At 49.1% G+C, this 12,278-nt stretch overlaps 1 protein-coding gene across 3 annotated transcripts in view; it reads right to left on the bottom strand.

Annotated features, from left to right (window-relative positions):
- Positions 1-333: 333 nt before the first annotated feature.
- Positions 334-12,278, bottom strand: part of LOC146175767 (uncharacterized) — a 47,386-nt gene continuing 35,441 nt past the window's right edge. For 2 of the 3 annotated variants that reach the window (XR_014701463.1, XR_014701462.1), the window contains one exon: positions 334-2,035. The gene's annotated coding sequence lies outside the window, so the exon portion shown is untranslated. Of the gene's footprint in view, positions 2,036-10,251; positions 10,395-12,278 lie in introns of those variants that run through there. The other variant, XR_014701464.1, reaches the window with a different exon arrangement.

Here is a 12,278-nt window from a genome sequence, read left to right as displayed (position 1 = left end):
GTTATTGTCACCCGGAAGCATCCTGTTACACACATTGGTAATGGCACAATAAGAACACATACTCGACACCCAAAAAGGGTCCCCAGTCATCCTCTAGCGACTCTTCCAGTAATTAAGCTAAGCACTGCATTCGCGAAAGTTATGGGAGCTTATCGAACTACATCCCTTCGCAGTTCACTCCTGCCGCAAGACCATGCTCCCCCATATGAAGTCTACACGAGCCTCGGGTACAAATTTATATTCTTGGCAGATGAGTACAGCGGTAGCAACACGGACAGGAACAAGAAAGACGGACACAAACGCAGGTGCTGATTAACAACATAATTTATTGTCTTCTTCTGGCTTATACATACCGCAGTTGTATGACCACAGAAGCAGGAAAAGAAGAAAAGAAAAAGAAAAAACAAACGAACTGATTAAGCAGTGGTATCATCACCTCGTCGCTCCTACCTATCGCCTTCAATCATTATCTTGCTCCAAGGCCCTCAGAAACAGCACGTCGTTATTGCTTAGGTGTACAGACGCATGCTTACATATTTATCGAAGAACCTTGATATGGCCTGAGCCTCTCTTGTGGCGGTGTCCTGACACTTGAGTAGAACAGCAGTTCTTTTATAGTCGGGTATACAGAAACGCTGGCTGCAGTGTTTGCTTAAATCCCCCAAGTTTACATCTTTCAAATTTCGCTTGTGTTCCTGCAGCCTCGTGTTCAGACACCTGCTTGTCTGGCCGATGCAAACATTGCCACATGATAAGGGAATGGAGTACACAACATCTTTCTTGCGCTTACAACATGCTGGCGATGCTTCGTCCCGCAGTTGGGCTCTCTACTCAGAACCTGTGGAGAATCAGAATTCAGAAACCAGTAGAGAGCCCGACTGCGTCAGTTTTGTCCTTGAAATAAAGTTTATGGCATTTGACCAGTCTGCTTCTGCCAACTGGCACTTTATTCATTTTTCCGGACGGAATCGTTATTCCATTTTTTCGACGGTGTCCCACAGCTTCCAACTGAGCTGCGCCACCTAACAAGTCACCTTATAAGTTAAATCCAGAATCAGGTTTGTATTTAGTATGAGTAGTATAATAACTATCGAAAAGAAAATAGGCTAAGGTGCAGAACGGAATTGATCAGACCCTCACTCCAAGACTCCATTGGGTCCAACCACTGCCCCAGTTCTTTCAACAAAGGGATTTTGGGCCGTAATGTCGGGGCGTTGGGGCTTCTATTAATGGTTTGGTATTCCAGGTTGAATTCGTATTAATGGCCGTATTGATGGCATGGCTTGATTGCCTTGGAAAGTCCATAACATGTGATAAAGGCCCAAGTTTTGAGGCCGCAAGAACTTCTATTCATCTGAGAAGTAATTTGCGATAAGCGCCCTTTACTCGTTATAGCGCTTGAACCTCTCTGAGGATGTGTTGAAGCAGCTTATAATAGATGATGGAGGGTTTGGCCGTTCAGGCGAGATGGATGGTGAGAGATCACACGAGAGGAATGCCTGGGCTACGGCTTCAGCATGTTTTTGCCTATATTCCTTGAACCCAGAATGTTCTTTTTGCGTGAATCATGATGTATGGATGGGGTTGATTTTGAAGGAAAAGGAAGGTGCCCTACCTCGCATGTATTTTCTGACGGCGGTTTGGAAGGTGGTAACTACGCATGTGAAATCGATGTCTGTTGCTACTAATTCGACCGCTGCCTTCCCCATGTGAATGATGTCCGAGTTTCTTACTATCAGCGCCACGACCGTATTCTGAAATAGTCCCTGAACAGGGCTGACAGGCGGTGATTCAGACGAGATCGGAATCATGGTGCGCGTCGCAGGAGCAACAACTGCCATGCATCACTATGCATCACTTTAACTACGCAAGTGAGCGAAACGTGCTCTCTAAAAGCAACTAGAACTGTACACTCACACAATACAAGTCTTTTTATGAGCAAAATACGGTGACGTGATCTTTGCCAGAGGCTTCGATTTCGCTGTCATCTCAGAGGCGCGTGAGAAGGTCACCTCCTTCCCGGCATATCCTTGTCCTGCAACAAGAAGGCACGGTCCAATTTAAAATTTCCTCTCTCGAATAAATGAACTCAATATTCAACCTTTTAAATCACGCTCTTATTATTTGCATGACTGGTATTGCTGTGCGTTCGGTTTCGCGCTATGCTATCCAGCCTGATATGGCGGCTATGCTAGAGTGGTCCTTCAAAAATATCACTGCTTCTCACTAGCTTGCGCTGGCTTGTTGAGCTATCGCGACGGCTCTTAGCGAATGGCTTTTAGATTCAGAATCCTGCAGCCTGGCCTTCTGACACCTGCTTGTCTGGCCGATGTAAACATTGCCACTTGACAAGGAAATGGATTACACATATTTCTCGCAGCTTACAAGATGCGGGCGATGTTTCGAAACGCAGTGGGGCTCTCTACTAGAACTAGTAGAAAACCAGAATTTAGAAGCCAGTAGGGATCTCGACTGCGTCAGTTTTGTCCTCAAAACAAAGTTTATGACGTTTGACCAATCTACCTGTGCCAATTGACACTTTATTCATTTTGCCGGATGGAATCATTATTCCATTTTTTTTTTGTGACGGTGCCATCCTAAGCTTCCAACTTACAAGTTAACGAGCTAGGAGGGCTCGGAAAAAAAATCTGAGGCATGGAAAATAGTTCAAAGCGATAGAGTACGATGTCCTTAAAAAACTTCCAAATATGTTTCTAATCTTTAACATTCATATAGAGAGCTACTTCTAAATGTAGAAAGCTGCAGAACACTAGTTTTTTTGCTGTTATTTTCTTTTGGTTTCACAATTTAGTTTTAGTTCAGAAGCTCCATGATAAGAATCTCATCGGCGAGAAGGTTTCACTCGAGCGCCGATGCCAGTGGATTAGCGGCGGCGCTTGCGGATCGGCTAGCGCACTGACCGCCATGCTGCGGCTTTCCGATGTTGTCCAGCGCTGCGTGATTTACAGCATGTCACGCATTTCATCGTGGTCAACTTAACTGTTTTCCTGCTAAATGTAGCGGGGTTTGCACTGCTGAGTGGGCGAAAATGTGTGACGGGAAGCGGGACGTTTAGTGGTTTTTTTTTTTTTTTCAAGGAACTTTATTGACAAAACCAAATAAAATGTACAAACACTGTTTGGACCGATAGCTCAGTAGGCTAGTGGCCGGTCCAAATACAAATATTACTATCAGGTTCAGCCATAGAGGATCAATGATTGAAAGGAACAGTAATGATATAAACGCAACATTACTGCTACAGTTGCGTACATAGACAAGAATACAGCAAACAGCAAGTAAAATAAAATACCCACATAATTATGAGTACCAAATAAAATCGATAAGCATAATAGTACTACAATGAAGAAAAGAAAAACTAGAAAGAATATGGTTACAAAGTACAATAAAGTGCAAGCGAACTACACCATACACTCACAAAAATTATTGCGCACACGCTATTGCATCTACGCAACAACAAATACAAGTGTAAAGCATGTTTCAAGAACTAGGCTACATATGGGAATTTCACTAAGAAAGAAATTCAGGCAGAATTTGATTAGACTGGTAATATAGTTTACATGTGAATTTAAAATTTCTGGCGGCTTTTACCTCGATCGGCAATTCATTCCATATTTTAACACCATTGAACTCAATCAGTCGTTCACCATACACATTTCTACATTTGGGAAGGTTAAAATTACAGTTAGATGCCTGCCTAGTATTACGTGAAGGCTGGACAAATAGACTTAATGGAAGGGGGGAGTTAGTGCTAATTATATTGTTGATCACAAGCGCAACTTTGTAGTTACGCAAGGTTAGGTACGATAGTATATTGTTGGCATCAAAAATGTTGCTGCTGGATTGATCAAAATTACTAGTTGTTATTGCATTCAATGCCCGCTTTTGAAGACGATGTAAAGGCGACAAATATGTTTTATATGTTTGACCCCAAGATTCACAGCAGTAACTGATATGTGAATGGAAAAACGAGAAGTAGAGGGAACGTAGTATATCGTAAGGAAAATAGTATCTCGCCTTAATGAGCATGTGGCACCCAAATGCTAATTTTTTGCATACGTTGTTAATTTGTTCTTTCCAGTGTAAATGGCAATCAAATATAACCCCTAAATATTTAAAAGAAGAAACTGGTTCTATTAACGAGTTACCTAGAGTAAGTGTAAATGTATTGTTAATAGTCTTGTGTCTAGAGTGAAAGATTATATACTGTAGGGCTCGTGGCGCGCCGCGCTTTCGAAGGCCGCGCCACTTCCCAATGCTCCCTGCGCGCGTGCCTGTTTCCCTCTCCCCGCTCGCGCGGGGATAACCGGTCCCGCGCGAGGGGGCTATAAAAGAAGGCACGCGCCGCCGCCTCGCCCTCTTCTTGGTCCCTGGCGCTTCCTGGTCCCTGGCTCGTCGCTCCCGCTTCCCTCCCGGCTCTCCACGGAAACGACCCGCAGCCACCCGGACGACAAGATCCCTGTGAGATTAAATATGTTTGTTATACGGCCCACTGTGTGTTTGTCGTGCGCATCCCTCGGGCAGAGGAATCGCCCAAATACGTCCCCAACCGCTTCGTGGAACGCGGCATCCCCCGACCGCGCGGCAGGTGAACGATCGGCTTTGCTGGAATTGCAACCAGCCGGGCCACGTGGCAGGAGAGTGTCAAGCAAGGCGTACGCAGGGAAACGCGGACCGCCGGCGGCCATAATTGGTAACACCAGCCTGTCGCCGTCGGCGGGAGAATTTCGTGGTAACCATGGCGGAAAATGGGAAATGTACTCCCACGCCGCGTCACCGGGCGACCGCCCCGGGGGCGCAGAGGCTTTTGTCCCCCTCGCCTGTAGAGCGCAAGGAATGTTGTCGCGCTCGAGCCCTTTTATGCTAGTGCGGTTAGTTGGTCAAAGCTACTCGGCACTCGTTGACACGGGCTCAACTCTGTCATTGGTCGGTGATGATGTTTTCGAAGCCTGCCGTAGATGTAACATCCGTGTAAGGCCAGCAGAAACCACTTTGAGCTTAGCAGCAGGGACAACAAAAGCAGAAGGAGCGGTGCGTGTGGTCCTGCGTTTTGACGGCAGGAAGCGGAGGCATCGCTTCGTCTATCTGCCCGGCTTAGCCATACCAGTTATTCTGGGAAGAGATTTTCTTTCGAGCGAAGGCATTGTGCTTGACATGGGGGAGAACGGCTATCGCTACAGCCCCTTCACCCCCCTCATTCCCTTTGTTAGCGCACCCAAACAGGAATGCGTCGCTGAGCGAGCGAGCGTTCACGCTTTTGTCGCAGAGGGCTCCCCCGCGACACTGAATGGTAGCCCATTAGAAGCAATTATCGCGTCCTTCTCGGGAACCGGTAGTCAGCGCCGAAGGCTCGTAGAAACTTTACTCCCGTTTTCGGATTGTTTCACAGAGAAACCAGGCAGGACCGACTTGCTTCAGCACGAGATCGAAACGGGTGATGCGCGCCCTTTCAGATGTAACCCGCGGCCGTTAAGCGCGCATAAGAGACAGCTTCTCGACAGCGCCCTTGACGAGATGATTGATACCGGCGCGGTGAGACCCTCACAAAGTCCCTGGGCGTCCCCAGTGGTTCTAGCGCCAAAGAAAGATGGTTCGGTCAGGCTGTGTGTTGATTATCGAAAGCTCAACTCACTGACGCCTACGGTTGCGTACCCTTTCCAGTCGATCGAGGCTGTGATGTACGCGTTAGGGAACGCAAGGTTCTTCACAGTCCTGGATGCAAGCAGAGGGTACCTGCAGATTGAGGTGGCGGAAGGTGACATTCAGAAAACCGCATTCACCTGTCACCGCGGGCTCTTCGAATTTACTCGACTCCCGTTTGGTTTGTCTAATGCACCGAGCACGTTCATGCGACTGATGGACATCGTGCTGGGCGATGCAAGGTTCAACTACGCGTAGCGTACCTCGACGACGTCGTGATATTCTCACAGTCGTTCGAAGAGCATCTCATTCACTTGAATTCCGTTCTTGAAAGAATGAGACGTGCGGGTATAACGATCAACCCAAAGAAAGTGCAGTTGGCATCGAAGAGAGTGAACCTCTTGGGATTTGTGGTTGATGATGGCACTTTGAGACCGAACGATGACAAACTGCAGGCAATTCTGAACTACCCCTGCCCGACGGACGTGAAAAGCTTGCAGAGGTTTTTGGGAATGGTTGCCTTCTACAGACAATTCATCCCTAGTTGTTCAGAGCTCGCTAGACCGTTGAACCAGCTGTTGCGGAAAGGCTCGAAGTGGGTCTGGGGCAAGGAACAGAACGACGCTTTTGTTGCCTTGGCTCGCGCGATAGCGAACACCGCTAGTTTGCGCCTCCCCGACCTGAACAAGCCGTTTGTCTTGCAGACAGATGCTAGTGATGCCGGTGTAGGAGCTGTTTTGTTGCAGGAACACGAGGGCAAGCTGCGCCCTGTCGCGTTCGCCAGCCGCACGCTCACATCGGCGGAGCGGAATTACTCCGTGACCGAAAAGGAATGCCTGGCGATAATGTTCGCTTTGTCAAAGTTCGACATGTACCTAGACGGAGCGGTTTTCACCGTGCAGACAGATCACCAGGCACTCTCGTGGTTAAAGAGGCTGAAAAACCCCGCAGGCAGACTCGCGAGATGGGCGCTGACGTTGCAACGTTACGCGTACGCCATTGAGTACCACCGGGGCAGCATGAATAAGGTGGCCGATGCGATATCGCGCGCACCGTTGAAGGCTGGCAGAAGCGCAGAAGAGGCGCAGACCAGCTTTGATGAAAGCGGCGTCGCCGCTAGTGGAGAGGAGGAGAGGGCGGACGCGAGTGTCGCGCCCTGCGTAGGTAAAAAGAGAAAGGAGGCGGACAGAGTTGCCGCGCGGTGCTGCGAGACAGAGAAGACGCAGCAGCTGGTGGCGGCGACTACTCGCCTGCCAAGAAGTGAGGCAGAGAGAAATCTGTCTTGGGGAGTAGCGGTCAGTAGGGAAGAGCTAATTGAGGCCCAGAAAGCAGATGGTCTATGTCAGCGGGTGCTGACAGAGCTTGCGAGTAGTGCAGCTTGCACCGGGAACGCTGAGGGCAAGTACGACGCGTATCTGCTGGGCGAGGATGGCTTACTGCTCCGCTACATCCCCCAACTTGACGAGGAAGAGGCGATTGCATCCCCCTTCCGAGTCGTGGTCCCGAGGAAGTTGCGGAAACGATTCCTCCAGTACTTCCATGACTCAGCGCTGGCAGGCCATGGCAGCGGCAGTAAGACTTACGACAAGTTATGCCGTGTCGCGACCTGGCCAGGTATGAGAAGGGATGTGCTGGGTTACGCCCGTACATGTCCTGTTTGCCAGGTAGCCAAGCCTCGGGCGGGGAAACCCGCTGGCATGATGAAGCCGGTAGTTAGCAACTATCCGTGGCAAGTGGTCGCGTGCGATATCATGGGACCCCTCCCTCGCTCCGCGCGCGGACACCAATATATCCTGGTAATAACGGACCACTATTCCAAGTGGGTTGAGGTTTTCCCCCTTAGGAAGCTGGTGTCAGAACGGATTTGGGAGAAACTGTTGGAGACATTCACTCGTTTCGGTTTCCCTTCCGACTTGATTACAGACAATGCTTCGTATTTCACAAGCAAAGTCTTTGTTGATTCCTGTCGGGCGCTTCAAATCCGCCACAGGAAAACGAGTCCCTACCACGCTCAGAGCAACATAACCGAGAGAGTGAATCGGAATGTTAAGAGTATGCTGGTTGCGACGACCGAGCAGCACAGAGATTGGGACGCACGGTTGTCCGAACTGGCTTTCGCCACTAGAACAACCGTGAACAGGTCGGTGAGTATGACACCTGCTTACTTGAATTTTGGGAAAGAGATCGCTTTTCCGCTAGAGAACGCCCTACTTGACGCGGCGGGGCCCGCGCCCCCTCCGCTTACACAGTACGCGGCAAAGCTCCGCGAGCGCCTTGAGGCAGCGCAGCGCGCGGCTCGTGAAAACCTCGATGTCGCGCGCATGGAGCAAGCGGATCAGTACAACAAAGGTCGTCGTCACGTCGTTTTCAACACGGGCGACTTGGTACTGAAAAGAACGCACCCGCTTAGTAACGCAGCGCGTGGTTTCGCCGCGTCGCTAGCGCACAAGTGGGTTGGACCGTTCGAAGTTACGGCACGGACTACGCCACTCACCTACCAGCTGCGGTTGTTGGCGAGCGGTGAAACCGCTGGTCCGGTGCACGTCGCAGACTTGAAAGCTTACCACCTTCGCAAGGACGATAACTGCGAAGCGGGGGAAGCTCAAAGTGATGCAGCGATCTCCCCCAAAGTAAGGCGTACAGGTAGCAACCCGGTTCGCAACCGACGCTATAACCTAAGGCCAAGGTAGTGCACTACTTTGTCTAACGTCTTTGCTTCTTTCAGAATGCATTCTGATAAGATTTTGCAGCAGCCAGATGAACTACCGTCGCTGGGGCGGGAAACCGCACCCAGCGCATGGTTCAAGGAGGGGCCACTTAAACAGGGGGTACCCCCCTAGTTTGTAGTGGTTGGTGGCCCATCATCGTGACCAGCGCGGCCATGCTGGCCGTCTTCAACGAGTTGGATTGGAGCCCGCTGCCCAGGCCTGGAGTACAGGCCTCAGGAAGCCAGGTGCGCCCGTGGCGGAAACGCCTGCTACAATGTACATCCAGCAAGGCGCCACGTGGAGAGGGGTCAGCGATGTAGAATAGCAGCTCAGGGCCGCTGCCAGGCGTATCCGTGGCCGAGCCCAGCTGCGCTGTGACCCCGAGGATGTGGCCGCTGCCGGAGAGGGACCAGCCGGAACAGTCCCGCCATGCCTGCTGCTTCCACGGACCAGCTGAGATGGCATGGCATCCCGCCAGAGCCTGGCGACAAGGCTTCATATTTTACGCCGCCCCGGGCTCGGACATGGACATGGCCCGGCTGTTGGCGGAGCCCGGGTCGGACGCTGAGGGGGGGGGGGGAAGATGTAGGGCTCGTGGCGCGCCGCGCTTTCGAAGGCCGCGCCACTTCCCAATGCTCCCTGCGCGCGTGCCTGTTTCCCTCTCCCCGCTCGCGCGGGGATAACCGGTCCCGCGCGAGGGGGCTATAAAAGAAGGCACGCGCCGCCGCCTCGCCCTCTTCTTGGTCCCTGGCGCTTCCTGGTCCCTGGCTCGTCGCTCCCGCTTCCCTCCCGGCTCTCCACGGAAACGACCCGCAGCCACCCGGACGACAAGATCCCTGTGAGATTAAATATGTTTGTTATACGGCCCACTGTGTGTTTGTCGTGCGCATCCCTCGGGCAGAGGAATCGCCCACAATACTTAGTTTTGGCAATGTTCAGCGTTAAGCGATTGTTGAGGAACCAGGAAGACAGCATTGTCAGCTCATTGATTATGATCGTCTGAATTGCCTGAAGAGATTCCCCAGTAACCACAAGAGCGGTGTCGTCTGCATACAGTAGTACTTGAGAAAAGCGTAGCACTTGCGGGAGATCGTTGAGATAAAGTGAGAACAACATGGGACCCAAAACAGAACCCTGTGGCACACCACAGGTTACATCGTTGACATCTGATATAAAATCATTAATAAGTACTCTTTGCTTACGGTTAGATAGATAGCTGTGAAAAAATTTGGACGAGTTATCGACAAAACCGTAACTTTCCAATTTCTGCAACAATATAGGATGACATACCGTATCAAATGCCTTTTGAATATCTAAAAAAACAACAACAGCTATTTTGTTCTGATGCAGGGCAGAATTAATAGCTTGTGATAAAGTTAACACTGCTGTGGAAGTTGACCTATTTTCGACAAATCCATGTTGCTGAGGTGTAATGATATTATTGTTGTCAAGAAATGTTTTTACTTGTTTTGCTATTAGTTTTTCGAAAAGTGTATTAATCACACTTAGTACAGATATCGGCCTGTAACTACCTGGCTGGTTACGATCTCCTGCTTTATATATTGGAACTATTTTAGCAACTTTCAGTGTATCAGGATAGCGATTATTTTCTAGGGAACGATTGAACAAGTGGCAAAGGTAAGGGCAGAGGATATCTATGTTATCTTTGACTACCCTTGATTGAATGCCGTCAAGACCGGTTGCTTTGTTTACTGCCATCTTACTTACAACAGCTTTTATGTCTTCAGTGGTAATAGCGCGAAAATGAAAATGTTCGCATACAAGTCCCACTTGCAATTTTATGGGGGGTTTTCTTGGTAATACAGTTTTTGTTTTGAAGAGAGTATGATCTTTATACCTACAGCCAGTTCTGGAAGAGAGCATTGCTGTAATCGCATGACGTCACTGAGATCTCAGGATGACGAATATTTGAACACACTTAATAATTATTCAGCTGATCCATGCAGTATTTTTTGATGAAGTGGTCGAGCCTGCTGAAGCCGGACATTTACTTCACTGGACTTGAACCTGTCAAGTATGTGCATAAATTTGGTGTAAGAGTACTGCAGGACACTAAATGCTGGAAGAAAATCGCTGCCATACACATACAATAGCAGAAGTCAGCTGAACAGTCATGACAGTACAGCTACATTCTGAGATGGAGTAAATCAATACAAGGCGCAGATCATAACTAGCGGCTTACCGGTATCGCTCAAGAGGAAAGTATACGACAGTTGCATCTTACCTGTATTCACCTATGGGGCTGAAACGTGGAGGCTAACCAAGAGAGTTCTACTTAAGTTGACGACAACCCAGAGGGCTATGGAACGAAAAATGGTGGGGGTAACATTAACAGATAGAAAGCGTGCAGAGTGGATCAGAGAAATAACTCAAGTTACTGACATTCTAGTGGAAATTAAGAAGAAGAAATGGACATGGGCAGGACATGTAGTGCGAAGAGAGGATAACCGATGGTCGCTTAGGGTAACAAACTGGATTCCAAGGGAAGGAAAGCGTAGCAGGGGCGGTAGAAAGTTAGGTGGGCGGATGAGATTAAGAAGTTCGCAGGGGTCAAGTGGATGCAGCTAGCACAGAACCGGGTTAATTGGAAAAATATGGGAGAGGCCTTCGCCCTGCAGTGGGTATAGTCAGGCTGATGATGATGATGATGATGAGTACAGGGTTGCTTCGAGCTGATAGAGTTTGCCCTCTCCATGCTCCTGGTGCTTCGGTAGAAAGCAAAGAAAACTCGTTTTCAGTCATCTAAACGGTTCCAGTTCTTGAAAGGCGGCCGCATGTAAACAAATTACGAATCCCACCTCAATGTTTCGAGCTGCAGGTTCCAAATGCAAAGCAAAGGTTGTCCAAGATACCAACTGTTCGAAAATGTGATGCAGGCGATCGGTACGAAGTGAATGTGTACGTCGGCATCTGTACCGGAATCCCGCTTACAACTGGTTATATAAGGGAACAATCGCTCCCGGTGTGCTCGGAGGCCAGGATCAAGCAGACTGCCTTTTTTACGAGTAACAGCGCCTGCAGACAGCAGCTTTTAGGCATGAAAGAAAGATTTACCTTTGAAATTTTATTTTAAACTCACAGAATGCAGGTGGAATATTCATGAGCATTAAAGTATTCCTAGACAGAATTCCTAGTTAAGAATGGTTAATGTGTTTTGTAATATGTTTAGTTGTTGGGTGATTGTTTACGAACTAAATGACAAAATGAAATGCGTAAAAATTATATTTTGGAGGCCTGTAAAGAATTTAGCTGCTTAAGCAGGCTTTGCTGCTCATTTTTGTCGATTTTATATTTTCCGCTTAGTAACACTCGTCACGCTACTGTTCTGTGACGTCTGTTAGACGTCACAGGCCACTGGCAGGGCATTCGCCTCGCATTCAGGAAGTGCCAGGTTCGATTCCTCGTGCCGCCGGACACCCACCGGTTTTCAATGGGCACAAGTTTTCTCTCGGCCTGATTCTCGGCTCTTCTGTTGGTGAAATACTTGGGAAAAGGGTATAAAAAGGGCAACATTATTGGTTTCTCCGTGCGAGGCGGACTTATTGTTGGTCGATGGCGGAACTGATCCCTGTCCCATCGGCGCAACAATTTGGGACCTTTGACCCTTTTCTGACGCATTTCTCAAGAGAAGAGCACAACGCCGGGCGAAAGCTTGTACTCGTTTAAACCAGTGGGTAACTGGCGGCACCAGGGATCGAACCTGATACCTCCAGAATGCGAAGAGGATGCTCTACCACAAGGCCAATGTTTCGGTTAGAAGAGTTACAGCTCGACAAACAGTATTGCCTGGGCGTACATGGAATCGCCCAGGCCAAGCCCCTTCCCAGGAACTAAGTCCCACAAATGACGGACTCCCACGCCGGGGATTACTCTTTTACCCATTTACATTGG

Source organism: Amblyomma maculatum, chromosome 10 (assembly GCF_055883805.1).
Source record: "Amblyomma maculatum isolate TAMU_Amacu chromosome 10, ASM5588380v1, whole genome shotgun sequence".
Taxonomy (NCBI): Eukaryota; Metazoa; Arthropoda; class Arachnida; order Ixodida; family Ixodidae; genus Amblyomma; species Amblyomma maculatum.
This window is presented reverse-complemented; position numbering and strand designations above follow the sequence as displayed.